Source organism: Gymnogyps californianus, unplaced genomic scaffold (assembly GCF_018139145.2).
Source record: "Gymnogyps californianus isolate 813 unplaced genomic scaffold, ASM1813914v2 HiC_scaffold_87, whole genome shotgun sequence".
In the NCBI taxonomy this organism is placed as follows: domain Eukaryota; kingdom Metazoa; phylum Chordata; class Aves; order Accipitriformes; family Cathartidae; genus Gymnogyps; species Gymnogyps californianus.
This window is the reverse complement of record NW_026114480.1, coordinates 141,895-158,694: the sequence shown is the minus strand read 5'-3', so window position 1 is coordinate 158,694 and position 16,800 is coordinate 141,895. Positions and strand designations below refer to the sequence as shown.

The window sequence follows — 16,800 nt, the reverse complement described above, 5'->3', positions numbered from 1 at the left end:
CTCTGGGGCGTTTCTCTCCGACACTGCTGACAGGACAGAGACATCCTCACGCAATCCCACCACAGGTTGCACGAGCACTGGTGGCATTTTTCAGAAGGACCGCAGTCAGGAAGTAGGAGCCACAGAAGAGGTCTTCCTGGGCACACAGGAAGAGGAAGAGGGGACGTGCACGAGGGGGTATGAGAGTGTGCCGGAGCACGTTGTGATTGAGGGAGATGCTGAAGGAGCTGCTTTGGGTCCTCCTGCCAGCTCTTGCCTCTGCTGAACCTCATCCCCTGCCCTCTCTCTTGGTCGCCTCGTTCGGCAAGGGCAGGAGCTTGGCTAGGAGTGCAAGCGAGAGTAAGGGTATCTGGTTGACGGCCGCTTCGGATGAGCTACAAGGTGAGAAAGAGGAGAGGCACTAACTTAGGCAGGCAGATTGAGAGGCTGTCCAACACGGGGGTGAAGGGAGGCAGCAGCAGAGACGGCAAGTGCAAGCATCGAACGAGCGATCGCTGGGCCATGAAGGTACTCTGTGAGGTCCAATGTTGAAGAGGTTAAGCTGGAAACTTCATAAGCAGGTCTAATTAGGCGAAACCAAGATTCTCACAGGTTACCAGCCTGGGTCTTGTAAGAGAGGGCATGCCAGGCTTGCGCAAAGAGCTCTGGCACTCCCTTGAAAGCTCCTGTGAGTAGAGGGTGCCCGGTGGCCCTGGAGGAAGGCTGCACTTGGTGATGGCCAGGGAGACGGAGAGACTGCCAGGCTCAGCCAGGAGCCTATGGCTCAGCGAGGGTGGCCACAGGGGAAAGGCAGCATCTGTCCAGGTGGTCCCATGGTGTAATGGTGAGCACTCTGGACTCTGAATCCAGCGATCTGAGTGCAGATCTCAGTGGGACCTCAAGCTTTTGGCTCCCTCAGGGCTTTCCTCAGCATGCTTACACCTTATCCCCTTGCCTTGCTGTTGGGTCAGTTGTTTAATGCCCTCTGATCTTCCTTCCTTTCTGTGCTCCCAGCCCGGACTGACATCCGTGCCCCTTCTCCTGCCCTGTGCCCACCACACCTCTGCAGCTTTCCTGAGCGCTGGCCCTGTCCCCTCTCTGCTCCTGTGTTCTTGATGCTGCTGGATGAGGGCATCCAGCAGTGGCTCAGAGAATCACACATCACCTGAGGTGGAGATCATGCAGTGCAAGCCGGGCTCAAAGCAGGGTCAAGTCGAGGACGTTTTCATGGCCTTGCCTGGCTGGATGTTGGACATCTCCCAAGAGGGAGGATCTCCAAGCTCCCTGGGCAACCGTTTCCCATCTTTGCCCACCACTGTGTGTGGCATTCCTTGTCTTTCCAGCCCTGTCCATTGCTTCTTGTTCCATCCATTTCTCTGAGGCTTTTCTGTCTTTCTCTTGCCCGCTTGCTTGGGTTTGGTGTGCTGGTATCAGGCCAGGGAGCTCCACCCACAACTTGCAGTGCCCCATGCATGGGGACAGACTCACTGTCATGGGAGAGAGCAGGTTTTCCCACCAGGGCAGGGAGGAGTGAGCGAGCGACCACGTGCTGCCTAGATGCCAGCTCGGCTTAAACCATGACATCCTTGCAGAGGTGTTGGCCAGCTGAGGGGGAGGAGAACAAACCACCACGAGTCTCCAGCTATGCTGCACAAAGTCTTTAATGAGAAGGAGGAAATGCAGTGGCACAGAACAGAGACCAAGAAACACGGCGGCAGGGTTCAGGGAGGCACAGAGAATGGCCCATTTCCCAAGGACAAGCTCCACACACAGCGCTTGCCTTTTCCCATTGGCTCTACCTGGTGGCAATCGCAGCCCACCAAAACAGTCCCTAACTCCGGCACCCTCCCCCCGTCAGCAGGAGGCTCAGCAAAGCAGAAGAGAACGAGCCCTTTCTCAAGGAGCTCAGAGCAAAGCAGAGTCAGAAGAGGCAGGGCGAGGCCTGCCGTGCAGTGAGGAGCAGTGAGCACAGGTCTCCTGCCAGGTGGGACGAGGACACCCAGCCCGTCTGCAAGCCGTGGCCACGCTCCTGCTGCTGCAGGGTCCTGTCTTCCTTCCTGCTCCAAAGGGGATGATCTGCCGGCTTCAGCAGTTCAGACTGCAGCGGAGGGGAGGCAGGCACAGCCCTGAGCCCCCCAGACCAAGGGAGCCCCCAGAAGAGATGGGAACCCCCCGGCGCTGAGGGAGCTCCCAACAGCAGCGGACAGAGAGGATCCCACGGCTGTGCTCTGAGGGAAAGAGGTGAGGATGGGGCCCGGCAGGGTCACCACCACCGGAGAGGCCTCGATGAATACCGTCGAGTCAGCGCAGCGGGCGACACAGGGCTCACTGCAGCTGCTTGCAAGTGGGGTTGGGCCAGAGGCGCCACAGGGGCGTGGGGACAGGGTCTGAAGCAAGACATCTCTCGGGGAGGGAGGCAAACCTGAAACACAGAGCAGGCAGGGAGCACGAACCTCATATCAGTCTGTCCTTCTTCTTCTCAGCTCTCTCCGTGGACACACTTTGGTTTCTGAACACCCAGTGTGCCTACATCTCCCACGGCCCTCATTGTGCCCCCGAGTTGCATGGCACAGGAAGGCTGACCCACTTTGGGAATAGGAGCCAGCACAGTGGGTTTAAAGCACCTGTGGCAAGACAGATCACACCCCATCTCCAGAACAAACATTGCTGCATTGAAGAAGACACTGGATGCACTTGGCCATTTCGTTAGAGACCATCTACTGCAGGTGCAAATTCTGGTGGGCAGACCTCCCTGCAGCTCAGCCCCATTGATCCCCTTCTGCTTGAAAGAAACCCCTGTTCCCACCTCTCCCAGCCACCCCACCAAAAGGGAAAGGGGTGACAGCCCTGAAACCGTTCTGTTGCAGGGCCAAGCTGAGGCAGCCCAAGTATCAACCTGAGTAGCCACCATGACAGCAGTTCAGCCCACAGGGAGAGATGGAGCGGACTCAGGCTTACCTTGTTCCTCGAGGAAAGGGAGGCAAGAGTGGAGGATGCGGAGCCTGGAGGAGCGCGGGCTTTTATGCTGTGTCCCAGAGCCCTGGGGGGCCACAAACATTCCTTGCTCATGAAGCATCTAAACACCTAGTAGTTCCTGCTTGCGAAGACCTCGCTGGTGATTAAGCCCTTGCCTCTTTCACCTGAAATGTTGTGCTCCCGCTGTATACCACCGAACATCAAAATGATTCATCTTCGTCTCCGCTTCATAAGGCCAATCAACTCGGAGGTCTCAGGCTAGTGGGCAAGGAGATTTTGAGTGGGTTTGCATAGTTTGGATTGCCTTTGTCACTTTGCCTTCTTCATGGTGAGCACGGCCACCAGTCATGGTCAAATTCAGCTATGAGGGACACCTCAAGTCAGCTCTCAAGTGCCTTCAGTGCAGGCACTCAGGCTAACCCTGAGAGACATTTCTCCAATGGGTCATCGTAGACACACGGGACACTGTAAGTTCAAGCAGAACGTCAAGACTGCACAATTCCATATGGGAGAAGAGACTCGTCTCACCAGGGATGTGCCAAAGCTCAACGGCAAGGAAATTCTGTTGTGGGCTGGAAGGAAGCCCCCTGCGGGCAGGAGTGACAGCCACGAGGATGATCAGAGATGCCTGCGTCCTTCCCTGAATGAGACCCACACCGGAATTGACCTGTTTGCTCAGCAAGTTCATCCCAGAGGCCCAAGGCCTGGATGGCCTGCTTCTGAGGAGAGGTCAGGGCAGGGAGCCAAAAGCTCACAGCCCTTCTTCCTGGGTCAGGGATGGGGTGGCCCATTCCATGCATTTCAGATTTCAAAGGGACAGTGCATCAGTCTCCCAGAGCACCTGGGAGTCACGGTGATGTGGAAGAGTTGGGAAAAACCCTGAACTCCAGGCCAACATGAGTCACCCTGCTGTGGAATTCAGGGGACACGGTGGCCCTGCCTCAGGCAGGCCAGGAATACCAGAGCTCACAGCCTCATTTCTCCAAAAGTTCTGCTTTTGTCAAGGGCATTTCCACACAGTTTAGCACCATTCCCAAAACAACTAGTACTTCTATGCAATCTTGTACTGCTGCTGCCTTCCAAGGCATTGCCTTTGGTGGCTGCTCCAGGGCCCATGAGACTCAGTGCACCCAGAATAATGAAGGTTGGAAGGGACCACTGGAAGTCCTCTGCTCTGCTCCGAGCAGACCAAACTTCCCAGTTTCCTCAGGAAACTCTAGGCCTTGTCCTGTTGACTTCTGAACATTGCCACTGACGGTCAGGTTCTGTCTCTCGTGCAGCTCTTCCAGGGCTGCACTGCAAGCCCTGGGGCTACCAGGAGATGGCAATGGCTCTCACAGCTGAGCCTCCAGGCCACAAGTGGCCCACCAGGAGACGACAGTGAGGGTGCCAGCACTAGTGAGCAGATCCAGGGTACAGGGTAAGGTCTGCAGATGGCTTGAATGGAAGTTTTCATGTGGTCCATATAATGACACGTCAAGGATGCCCACTCTCTACCTCATTCTCAGCCGGGTTGTTTCGTCCCACTTTTAAAACCACCTAGTTCTAGTTTGATCTCAATGAGCCAAGAGGTCGGAGTGGGCTCCATGGCACCATGAAGAGCACAAGGGCTGGGTGTGTGCAAGGAATGCCACCTGCTCTGCATTTCATTTTCATGCCAGTGACTAGAAGCCCTTCTGGAAAGAGGAGAGAAAGTCTGTCCCAACACAGCTTTCACTGCAAAGCCCAGAGGGAGCCTTCACCTAATCCTGATCTTAGGTCCCGTCCACCTCCAGACCTCACCCATGGCCCTGGGAGCTCCTCACCAGTGCTAGCACCCTCACTGTCGTCTCCTCGTGGCCCACTTGTGGGCCTGGGAGGCTCAGCTGTGAGAAGCCCTGGCTGGTAGGATGGGGACCAGGGCCTCAAGGCCCTGCTCAGGTGAAAGCGTACCTGTTTTGGTGGATACATGTGGCGTGGGTCATCTCAAAAGGTCCTTTGCAACTCAAGCTGTGTGATGAAAGCTGAGGGAGGGATCGTGCCTTCCTCGGCACTGCAGAGGCCATGTCTGGATTGGTGTGCCCAGTTTGTGTCCCAGGGACACCAGGGACGAGAGGTGCGATGATCTCTCATGGAGCGGGGTACTGGCAGAGGATCAGGCAGAACGTAAGGGCTGGAGCATATGACGTATGGGGTGAGGCCGAGGACACGAGGTTTGTGGAACCTGGGGAGATGAGCAAGGTGGGGAGGAGGGGATGGAAGTGCTGTCTCCCACCAGCTACAGGAGGTTATGGAAAGGGTGGAGCCCGACTCTCCTGAGAGGTGCACTGCAAAAGGGCAAGAGGCAACAATCACAAGTTGCAACAAGGGAAATACCAGCTGTCTTTTGGGGAAAGAAGTGACAGAGCTCGTGGTGCAGCCCTGGAAGAGCTGCTCAAGAGACAGTGACCTCTCTGACAGTGGCAGTGTTCAGGAGTCAACAGCACAAGGCCCAGAGCCTGCTGAGAACCTGGGAAGTTGGTCTGCTCGGAGCAGTGGACAGGAGCAGAAGACCTCCAGAGGTCCATTCCAACCTTTGTTATTCTGGGGTACACTGAGTCACACGAGCCCTTGAGCAAACCACCAAAAGGCAAGGCTTGGAAGACAGCAAATGCAGGAGATTGCATAGAAGCACCAGTTGATTCAGGAATGGTGCTAAACTGTGTGGAAATGCCCTGACAAAAGCAGAACTTTGGGAAGAGGCTGTGAGCTCTGGTATTCCTGGCTGCCTGAGGCAGGGCACCGTGTCCCTGAATTCCACAGCAGGGTGACTCATGTTGGCCTGGAGTTCAGGGTTTTTTCCCAACTCTTCCACATCACCGTGACTCCCAGGTGCTCTGGAGACTGATGCACTGTCCCTTTGAAATCTGAAATGCATGGAATGGGCCACCCCATCCCTGACCCAGGAGAAGGGCTGTGAGCTTTTGCTCCTGCCCTGACCTCTCCTCAGAAGCAGGCCATCCAGGCCTTGGGCCTCTGGATGAACTTGCTGAGCAAACAGGTCAATTCCGGTGTGGGTCTCATTCAGGGAAGGACACAGGCATCTCTGATCATCCTCTGTGGCTGTCACTGTTCTCTGCCCGCAGGGGGCTTCCTTCCAGCCCACAACAGAATTTCCTTGCCGTTGAGCTTTGGCACATCCCTGGTGAGACGAGTCTCTTCTCCCATACGGGATTGTGCAGTCTTGACGTTCTGCTTGAACATACTCACAGTGTCCCGTGTGTCTACGATGACCCATTGGAGAAATGTCTCTCAGGGTTAGCCTGAGTGCCTGCACTGAAAGCACTTGAGAGCTGACTTGAGGTGTCCCTCATAGCTGAATTTGACCATGACTGGTGGCCGCGATCACCATGAAGAAGGCAAAGTGACAAAGGCAATCCATACTACGCAAACCCACTCAAAATCTCCTTGCCCGCTAGCTGAGACTCCGAGTTGATTGGCCTTATGAAGCGGAGACGAAGATGAATCATTTTGATGTTCGGTGGTATACAGCGGGAGCACAACATTTCAGGTGAAAGAGGCAAGGGCTTAATCACCAGTGAGGTCTTCGCAAGCAGCAGCTACTAGGTCTTTAGATGCTTCATGATCAAGGAATGTTTGTGGCACCGCGGGGCTCTGGGACACAGCATAAAAGCCTGCGCTCCTCCAGGCTCCGCATCCTCCTCTCTGGCCTCCCTTCCTCAAGGAACGAGGTAAGTCTGAGTCCGCTCCATCTCTCCCTGTGGGCTGAACTGCTGTCATGGTGGCTACTCAGGTTGATACTTGGGCTGCCTCAGCTTGGCCCTGCAAGAGAACGGTTTCAGGGCTGTCACCTCTTTCCCTTTTGGTGGGGGTGGCTGAGGAGAGGTGGGAACAGGGGTTTCTTTTAAGCAGAAGGGGATGAAAAGGGCTGAGCTGCAGGGAGGTCTGCCCACCAGAATTTGCACCTGCAGTAGATGGTCTCTAACGAAATGGCCAAGTGCATCCAGTGCTTTCTTCAATGCAGCAATGTTTGTTCTGGAGATGGGGTATGATCAGTCTTGCCACAGGTGCTTTAAACCCACTGTGCTGGCTCCTGTTCCCAAAGTGGGTCAGCCTTCCTGTGCCATGCAACTCGGAGGGCACAATGAGGGCCGTGGGAGATGTAGGCACACTGGGTGTTCAGAAACCAAAGTGCGTCCACGGAGAGAGCTGAGGAAAAGAAGGACAGACTGATACTGAGGTTCGTGCTCCCTGCCTGCTCTGTGTTTCAGGTTTGTCTCCCTCCCGAGAGATGTCTTGCTTCAGACCCTGTTCCCCATGCCCCTGCGGCACTCTGGCCCAACCCCACTTGCAAGCAGCTGCAGTGAGCCCTGTGTCGCCCGCTGCGCTGACTCGACGGTATTCATCGAGGCCTCTCCGGTGGTGGTGACTCTGCCGGGCCCCATCCTCACCTCTTTCCCTCAGAGCACAGCCGTGGGATCCTCTCTGTCCGCTGCTGTTGGGAGCTCCTCAGCGCCGGGGGGGTTCCCATCTCTTCTGGGGGCTCCCTTGGTCTGGGGGGCTCAGGGCTGTGCCTGCCTCCCCTCCGCTGCAGTCTGAACTGCTGAAGCCAGCAGATCATCCCCTTTGGAGCGGGAAGGAAGACAGGGACCCTGCAGCAGCAGGAGCGTGGCCACGGCTTGCAGACGGGCTGCAGTGTCCTCATCCCACCTGGCAGGAGGGACCTGTGCTCACTGCTCCTCGCTGCACGGCAGGCCTCGCCCTGCCTCTCTGACTCTGCTTTGCTCTGAGCTCCTTGAGAAAGGGCTCGTTCTCTTCTGCTTTGCTGAACCTCCTGCTGACGGGGGGAGGGTGCCGGAGTTAGGTACTAGTGTTGGTGGGCTGCGATTGCCACCAGGTAGAGCCGAATGGGAAAAGGCAAGCGCTGTGTGTGGAGCTTGTCCTTGGGAAATGGGCCATTCTCTGTGCCTCCCTGAACCCTGCCGCCGTGTTTCTTGGTCTCTGTTCTGTGCCACTGCATTTCCTCCTTCTCATTAAAGACTTTGTGCAGCATAGCTGGAGACTCGTGGTGGTTTGTTCTCCTCAGTTAGCTACCCGCTCTGCAAGGAAGAGCACTGGCTTCTGTCCTGAGCTTACCGCCAGCTGCGGATAGAGCTCCCTGAACGTAGAGCAGAGCACCAAAAAGCCTCAGAGTCCTTGAGCATGTGTCTGTAAGCTAGTGATCACGGCCCTGTGGGCCAGTTGCCAAATTGTTCATTCTGAAAGTTAATACATGCCTTTTGAATTAACTTTTCAGTCCTCTCAATTGTTGTTCACAAAATCATATGAAAACCAGCCATGGCACTTCTCTCTTTCATTGGTGGTGTGGGAGTAAACTCCAGGGGATGGGTATGGAATGGAAAGGAGAAAAGCACTTCTTTTGCTGGCTGGACGTAGGCAGTGTGACTGCAAGATGGGGTTAGGGTGGGCATTTCAGTAGGGACCTGAGCATGTGCAATCACGATCCCCTCTTCCTAACTCCACCTACTTGTAGAACTGCTGATGACAGAGTGGGACTCTATAAATACTGTGCTAACACAAACCCCCCCCCTCAACCCCCACCATCCAGCTTGGTTTTTGACTGTCAGCACAGCAAAGAACATCATTGCTCTTTTCTTTAAGCAACCCTGGAATCAGAGACTTGAGAAGCTTTGTCCCTTGAGGTAGAGTCTACTTGTGAGAGGCTCCTTGTGTTTCCCTTGGCCCACAGGCCATAAGCTGCAAGAGAAATGAGGGTGTCTCAGTTCTTAGTTACCAGGAACATCGTTACATCCAGCTCCGGTAAACTTCAGGGTGTCTCTGCAATGCCGGAGCCTGGACAGGGTAGGTCAGCATCTCCAGTGTGACTTCAGATCAGACAGGCCTTTGAGGCATCACATAAGGAACAGGCCGCCTCCCACCGCCCAGCCAAATTGCATAGCTGGCCTCATGAAGCACAGTCTGTCCCTTGACCACCGCCTAGGTATTCTCGGTCTTCATCTGCACCCTGCCATGGCAGCATGCTTTTCTTGCCAGGTGCAACCAGCAGCAGCAGCAGCAGCAGCAGCAGCAGCAGGAGGAGCAGCTCTGTGCCAGGGCTGAAAAGCCTCTCTCCTGGCTCCTGTGCCAGCACTGCAGTGAAGAGTCAAGCCTGGAGGCCTCCCAACAGGCAGAAAGCACTGGTCTGACTTGGACTCAAGGCTGCAGGGAGGCGAGAATGCCCAGCTTTCCCCCTTGAAACCCCAGGGGAAAGCTGGGCATTTTTTGAGCAGGAGAGGCTGCCAGCAGAAGGTGGAAGAAACCCTGGAGCCAGGCTGAAGAGACGCCTGTCTGCATTGGCCAGGAATCGAAGCCGGGTCAACTGCTTGGAAGGCAGCTATGCTCGCCACTATTCCACTAACGCACCTGCGTGCAGTGCTGCTCCTGCTCCTCCAGATCAGAGCCTGGCCGGCCTCCGGCTCCTCCACTTCACAGACAGGCGGGCCTCCTCCCTCCAGCCCCCGCACACACACTTCCTCAAGCCCTCCTCATGCTCACCCTCTCGACTGCGACCACCTCCCACCCTTGCTCTGCATGCAGACAGGCACTGCCAGATGCACCCCTCCACCCTGACTCACAAACGCCATTTTCCTGCTCCAGAGCCAAAACGGAATCGGAGCCGCCTTCGTCTAGTGATGGAAATGATCACTTTTGTGGACCCGTTTAATATTTTGGTCCATGCTCAGGAATTTCACAATGCTTGCTAGTGCTGGAAGAAAGCTCTGGACATACCTATTCCACCAAAACAAGCTCTCTCCAGTCTCCCTCTAAGTCATCCACACCTCCCATTTATTCTCCCTTTGCCCCTCCACACTCTTCCTCAGCCCAGCTCTACCTCGCCCTTTCCACAGATCTCTCCCACTCTCACAAACCATTCCCCCTACACACCAACAACCTGCACGGCAGTCATGGTCTTTGTTCAAGGGTTGACACCACCCTACGTCCCCAAGAGGCTGGAGGTGCTGCCAGGAGGTCACCATCTCCCCTGCAGGAGTGTCCTCACCCCAGTGCTCACAGCAGGCTTGGAGTGCCTCAGGCTGAGAAGCAAAGTGGGGTCTAATATCCCACCTCACCCTCGTTGTCTCCACGCAGCTGCCTTCCCTTCTTCCCTGGAAGCGGTCGAGATGGCAGCTGGGGAGTGAAACCATCCCCCGTGGCAGGATATCTCAGATGCGCGGCTGAGGACAAGGCGCTGGGAGTGGAGCATTGCCCTGAAAGTCCCAGGGAGCCGGGTGTCATTGCACAGGGCATGTGATGAGCAGGGCAGAGAGGGCTGGAGCAGGTAGTTGTGGCGAGTGGTGAAGGCGATGGACTAGAAATCCATTGGGGTTTCCCTGCGCAGGGCCGAATCCTGCCAACTACGGGGCACGCTCCCCTTTTGGGCTCCCTGCAGTTGAGCACGCTGCAGCCATGGGACTCAGCTCCACACTGTACCTGGTGCCCAGGGAGACAGTAAAATCCCCTTGCCTACAGCCCTTGTCCTCCTCCCTCCCCGAGGCACCTGGAGCTGAGCCAGGGACCTCTTGATCTGCAGTGAAATACCTTCCCCTGAGCAACAGCCCCTGCAGCAGGCAGGCTGGGGCCACACTCCCCATGCTCACATCTCCACCCACGTCCCAGCCCTCCCCATATTGCTTTTGCTTTTGTCTCCTCTGCCTGTTTGCTGCATGCTCTGGCCTGTGGATGGGGCAGGGAACCAGCAAACACAAGCCCCAAAATGCAGGCCTCAGCACTGCCACCTCGTCCCTCACCCTCACCAAGAGGCTGTACCAGCTCAGCCTGCCCAGAGCCTTCCTGGGACACCTGGCAGCATTTAAGACTGGCCACCACCCAGTCCGGATGGGCCAGCCCTGCCCTGGGGCGACTGGGAACCACCTCCCCCCCCAGCAGTGTTGGGCAGGACAGGAATGGCGCCAGGCACGGAGAGGAGGGGTTTCTCTGGCTCTTTGGCACCCTGCATGGTGGCGGGGGCAGCCCTCGGCTGTTGGGGAGCAGCAAGGGCAGGGCTGCGCCAGGAGGGAGGACAAGCCAGGAGCTGGGAGGGAGTGCAGCGCAGCACAGCACGGGCAGGGCAAGGCCCTCGCAGCCGCTGTGAAAGGCAAGGCGTTAACTGCTATACAACTTGCTTAGAGGAACGAACACTGCCTAGCACTAAGAGCTTTTACCTCAGGTCAACCTGAAGACTAAAGCAACCTAAACCTTATGGTGAGAACATCCATCAATGAAAAAATAGGAGATTATTTTCAAAAAAAAGTATATACAGAGAAGAGCAATGACTGAATTATAGAAAAATGACGGAATGGTAAAAATGAGATAACAAGAGCATACCAGAACTGCACGGAAAACATGTGATTTCAAGCGAAGTAACTGATTACCACCCTTAACATCAGTAATTTGACTGGTCGACACAACTGTTTGTAAACAAACCTAAACCCTGCTTTCCTCTATATCGGGGTCCTCCATGCTGGGGTTGGCGCACTGCTACGTGCACAGGTGAAATAGGAGAATTCATTCCCCTGGTAATTCTCTGCTAAGCGTCCTTGTCTCCCTCCTCGGCCAGCAAAGAACTGACTTTTACACCGGCTACAGTCCCGCAGCCTCCTGGGAGCTGGATTTCTGGGCAGGGTTGCAGCCCTCCTGAGCTCACTGGAGAGCAGCTCCTCTCCGCCCTGCCAAGCAACAAGGCTGCCCCCTCGCTCCGGGGTTTCCTTCGGTGCCTGCAGAGCCAGCTGGGGTGGTGAAAGAGAAAGTCCCCAGCCAGGGTTATGGGCAGGAGCTGTGGGGAGAAGGGCAAGGCAAGGCCCTTGAGCTACCCACCCAGGCCCAAAGGAGGTGAACTTTGCAGGGAGGCAATTTTCCTGCCCGGGTGAGGGCACAGGAAGGACAAAGGGAAGGAGGCGTGAGTGCTGGCAGTGCCAGGGAGCATCAGGCAGGGCTGTGGGAGGTCCCAGCTGAGGGGCTGGGGGGAGCAGAGTGGCGCAGGCTCTTCTCTCTGGGTGGCCTCCTCACTGGAGGCTTCTTGCTCCTCTGGGGGCTCTGCTCAGCCTGCTGACCAGCTCTTGCTGCAGCCCCAGCTCCTCTAGAAGGAGAAAGGGGCATACCTGTGCTCACTGTTCCACTCTCCCCTACAAAACTCACATTCTGCATGCCTCTCCCCACATACCCTCCAACAACCCTTCTGGGTGGAAGGCATTTCAGGGAGCCAGAGAGTGCATCCTCCTGCTTCAAGCAGGCTCACACCACCTCGATCAGTGCTTTGTCCTTTTGGGTCATAAAATACCTTGAGGACAGACATTTCACAGCCTCTCGGCACCTCTGCTCCCATGCTTAGGCACCCTCAGGGTGATCATTTTGGTTCGTGTACCCAGTCACAAACTGCCTCTTCAATTTCTGACCACAGCGCTCATCCTCCAGCCATCGCCGTAGCCTCCTTGTAGGCACTGGGAGGCTGCTATTCGATCCCCGCTAAGCATTTTCTTCTCCTAGCTAAGCGAGCCTTGCGTCCTCAGCCTCTCCTCCCAAGGCCAGAGCCCCTGGCCCCTGACTATCCTAGGGATCCTCCGCGGAACTTGCTCCAGTTTATGCTCACCTTCCCTTGCTTCCCCAGATAGTGCTTCTTCCCCTTTTTTGGAGATGGGGCAACTTTTCCCTCTCCTTAGTCATCAGCCAGCTCCTCTGCCCTCTGCTCCCGAAGCTGGAGAGCCCCTGAGATGCGTCCTTCCCTCTTTCAGGCCCAGTGGCACATTGTGTAGGTGCCAATCCAGGATGTGGCATTGACCAGCAGGATTTCAACCCAGCAAGTTTCCCTGAACTGGCACTTCCTCACCAGCAAACATGGACAGCACCAGTGGGAAGAGGGGCAGGTGGGAGAAAAGGCCCACCAGTAAGAGGCCAACAGGGACATCGCAGGCTCTGGGGCGTTTCTCTCCGACACTGCTGACAGGACAGAGACATCCTCACGCAATCCCACCACAGGTTGCACGAGCACTGGTGGCATTTTTCAGAAGGACCGCAGTCAGGAAGTAGGAGCCACAGAAGAGGTCTTCCTGGGCACACAGGAAGAGGAAGAGGGGACGTGCACGAGGGGGTATGAGAGTGTGCCGGATCACGTTGTGATTGAGGGAGATGCTGAAGGAGCTGCTTTGGGTCCTCCTGCCAGCTCTTGCCTCTGCTGAACCTCATCCCCTGCCCTCTCTCTTGGTCGCCTCGTTCGGCAAGGGCAGGAGCTTGGCTAGGAGTGCAAGCGAGAGTAAGGGTATCTGGTTGACGGCCGCTTCGGATGAGCTACAAGGTGAGAAAGAGGAGAGGCACTAACTTAGGCAGGCAGATTGAGAAGCTGTCCAACACGGGGGTGAAGGGAGGCAGCAGCAGAGATGGCAAGTGCAAGCATCGAACGAGCGATCGCTGGTACCACGAAGGTACTCTGTGAGGTTCAATGTTGAAGAGGTTAAGCTGGAAACTTCATAAGCAGGTCTAATTAGGCGAAACCAAGATTCTCACAGGTTACCAGCCTGGGTCTTGTAAGAGAGGGCATGCCAGGCTTGCGCAAAGAGCTCTGGCACTCCCTTGAAAGCTCCTGTGAGTAGAGAGTGCCCGGTGGCCCTGGAGGAAGGCTGCACTTGGTGATGGCCAGGGAGACGGAGAGACTGCCAGGCTCAGCCAGGAGCCTATGGCTCAGCGAGGGTGGCCACAGGGGAAAGGCAGCATCTGTCCAGGTGGTCCCATGGTGTAATGGTGAGCACTCTGGACTCTGAATCCAGCGATCTGAGTTCAAATCTCAGTGGGACCTCAAGCTTTTGGCTCCCTCAGGGCTTTCCTCAGCATGCTTACACCTTATCCCCTTGCCTTGCTGTTGGGTCAGTTGTTTAATGCCCTCTGATCTTCCTTCCTTTCTGTGCTCCCAGCCCAGGGACTGACATCCGTGCCCCTTCTCCTGCCCTGTGCCCACCATACCTCTGCAGCTTTCCTGAGCGCTGGCCCTGTCCCCTCTCTGCTCCTGTGTTCTTGATGGCTGCTGCTGGATGAGGGCATCCAGCAGTGGCTCAGAGAATCACACACCACCTGAGGTGGAGATCATGCAGTGCAAGCCGGGCTCAAAGCAGGGTCAAGTCGAGGATGTTTTTCATGGCCTTGCCTGGCTGGATGTTGGACATCTCCCAAGAGGGAGGATCTCCAAGCTCCCTGGGCAACCGTTTCCCATCTTTGCCCACCACTGTGTGTGGCATTCCTTGTCTTTCCAGCCCTGTCCATTGCTTCTTGTTCCATCCATTTCTCTGAGGCTTTTCTGTCTTTCTCTTGCCCGCTTGCTTGGGTTTGGTGCGCTGGTATCAGGCCAGGGAGCTCCACCCACAACTTGCAGTGCCCCATGCATGGGGACAGACTCACTGTCATGGGAGAGAGCAGGTTCTCCCACAGGGCAGGGAGGAGTGAGCGAGCGACCACGTGCTGCCTCGATGCCAGCTCGGCTTAAACCATGACATCCTTGCAGAGGTGTTGGCCAGCTGAGGGGGGAGGAGAACAAACCACCACGAGTCTCCAGCTATGCTGCACAAAGTCTTTAATGAGAAGGAGGAAATGCAGTGGCACAGAACAGAGACCAAGAAACATGGCGGCAGGGTTCAGGGAGGCACTGGTGCCCATTTCCCAAGGACAAGCTCCACACACAGCGCTTGCCTTTTCCCATTTGGCTCTACCTGGTGGCAATCGCAGCCCACCAACACCAGTCCCTAACTCCGGCACCCTCCCCCCGTCAGCAGGAGGCTCAGCAAAGCAGAAGAGAACGAGCCCTTTCTCAAGGAGCTCAGAGCAAAGCAGAGTCAGAGGAGGCAGGGCGAGGCCTGCCATGCAGCGAGGAGCAGTGAGCACAGGTCCCTCCTGCCAGGTGGGACGAGGACACGCAGCCCGTCTGCAAGCCGTGGCCACGCTCCTGCTGCTGCAGGGTCCCTGTCTTCCTTCCCGCTCCAAAGGGGATGATCTGCCGGCTTCAGCAGTTCAGACTGCAGCGGGGGGGAGGCAGGCACAGCCCTGAGCCCCCCAGACCAAGGGAGCCCCCAGAAGAGATGGGAACCCCCCCGGCGCTGAGGGAGCTCCCAACAGCAGCGGACAGAGAGGATCCCACGGCTGTGCTCTGAGGGAAAGAGGTGAGGATGGGGCCCGGCAGAGTCACCACCACCGGAGAGGCCTCGATGAATACCGTCGAGTCAGCGCAGCGGGTGACACAGGGCTCACTGCAGCTGCTTGCAAGTGGGGTTGGGCCAGAGGTGCCGCAGGGGCATGGGGGACAGGGTCTGAAGCAAGACATCTCTCGGGGAGGGAGGCAAACCTGAAACACAGAGCAGGCAGGGAGCACGAACCTCAGTATCAGTCTGTCCTTCTTCTCCTCAGCTCTCTCTGTGGACACACTTTGGTTTCTGAACACCCAGTGTGCCTACATCTCCCACGGCCCTCATTGTGCCCTCCGAGTTGCATGGCACAGGAAGGCTGACCCACTTTGGGAATAGGAGCCAGCACAGTGGGTTTAAAGCACCTGTGGCAAGACTGATCATACCCCATCTCCAGAACAAACATTGCTGCATTGAAGAAAGCACTGGATGCACTTGGCCATTTCGTTAGAGACCATCTACTGCAGGTGCAAATTCTGGTGGGCAGACCTCCCTGCAGCTCAGCCCCATTGATCCCCTTCTGCTTGAAAGAAATCCCCTCTTCCCAGCCCTCCTCAGCCACCCCCACCAAAAGGGAAAGGAGGTGACAGCCCTGAAACCATTCTGTTGCAGGGCCAAGCTGAGGCAGCCCAAGTATCAACCTGAGTAGCCACCATGACAGCAGTTCAGCCCACAGGGAGAGATGGAGCGGACTCAGACTTACTTTGTTCCTCGAGGAAAGGGAGGCCAGAGAGCAGGATGCGGGGCCTGGAGGAGCGCGGGCTTTTATGCTGTGTCCCAGAGCCCCGCGGGGCCACAAACATTCCTTGCTCATGAAGCATCTACACACCTAGTAGTTGCCGCTTGGTCCAGCCTCACTGGTGATTAAGCCCTTGCCTCTTTCACCTGAAATGTTGTGCTCCCGCTGTATACCACCAGGTATACATCAAATGGTGGTGGTATACGTCAAATGGTGGTGGTATACATACCACCGAACATCAAAACGATTCATCCGTGTCTCAGCTTCATAAGGCCAATCAACTCGGAGGTCTCAGGCTAGCGGGCAAGGAGATTTTGAGTGGGTTTGCGTAGTATGGATTGCCTTTGTCACTTTGCCTTCTTCATGGTGAGCACGGCCACCAGTCATGGTCAAATTCAGCTATGAGGGACACCTCAAGTCAGCTCTCAAGTGCTTTCAGTGCAGGCACTCAGGCTAACCCTGAGAGACATTTCTCCAATGGGTCATCGTAGACACACGGGACACTGTGAGTATGTTCAAGCAGAACGTCAAGACTGCACAATCCCGTATGGGAGAAGAGACTCGTCTCACCAGGGATGTGCCAAAGCTCAACGGCAAGGAAATTCTGTTGTGGGCTGGAAGGAAGCCCCCTGCGGGCAGGAGTGACAGCCACGAGGATGATCAGAGATGCCTGTGTCCTTCCCTGAATGAGACCCACACCGGAATTGACCTGTTTGCTCAGCAAGTTCATCCCAGAGGCCCAAGGCCTGGATGGCCTGCTTCTGAGGAGAGGTCAGGGCAGGGAGCCAAAAGCTCACAGCCCTTCTTCCTGGGTCAGGGATGGGGTGGCCCATTCCATGCATTTCAGATTTCAAAGGGACAGTGCATCAGTCTCCCAGAGCACCTGGGAGTCACGGTGATGTGGAAGAG

The 16,800-nt window shown here is 56.2% G+C and overlaps 1 non-coding gene across 1 annotated transcript; it reads left to right on the top strand.

Moving 5' to 3' along the window:
• The first annotated feature begins 13,708 nt into the window (after positions 1 to 13,708).
• Positions 13,709 to 13,780, top strand: TRNAQ-CUG (transfer RNA glutamine (anticodon CUG)). The gene has a single exon. It is a non-coding gene; the product is annotated as a tRNA-Gln (tRNA).
• Positions 13,781 to 16,800: the final 3,020 nt, after the last annotated feature.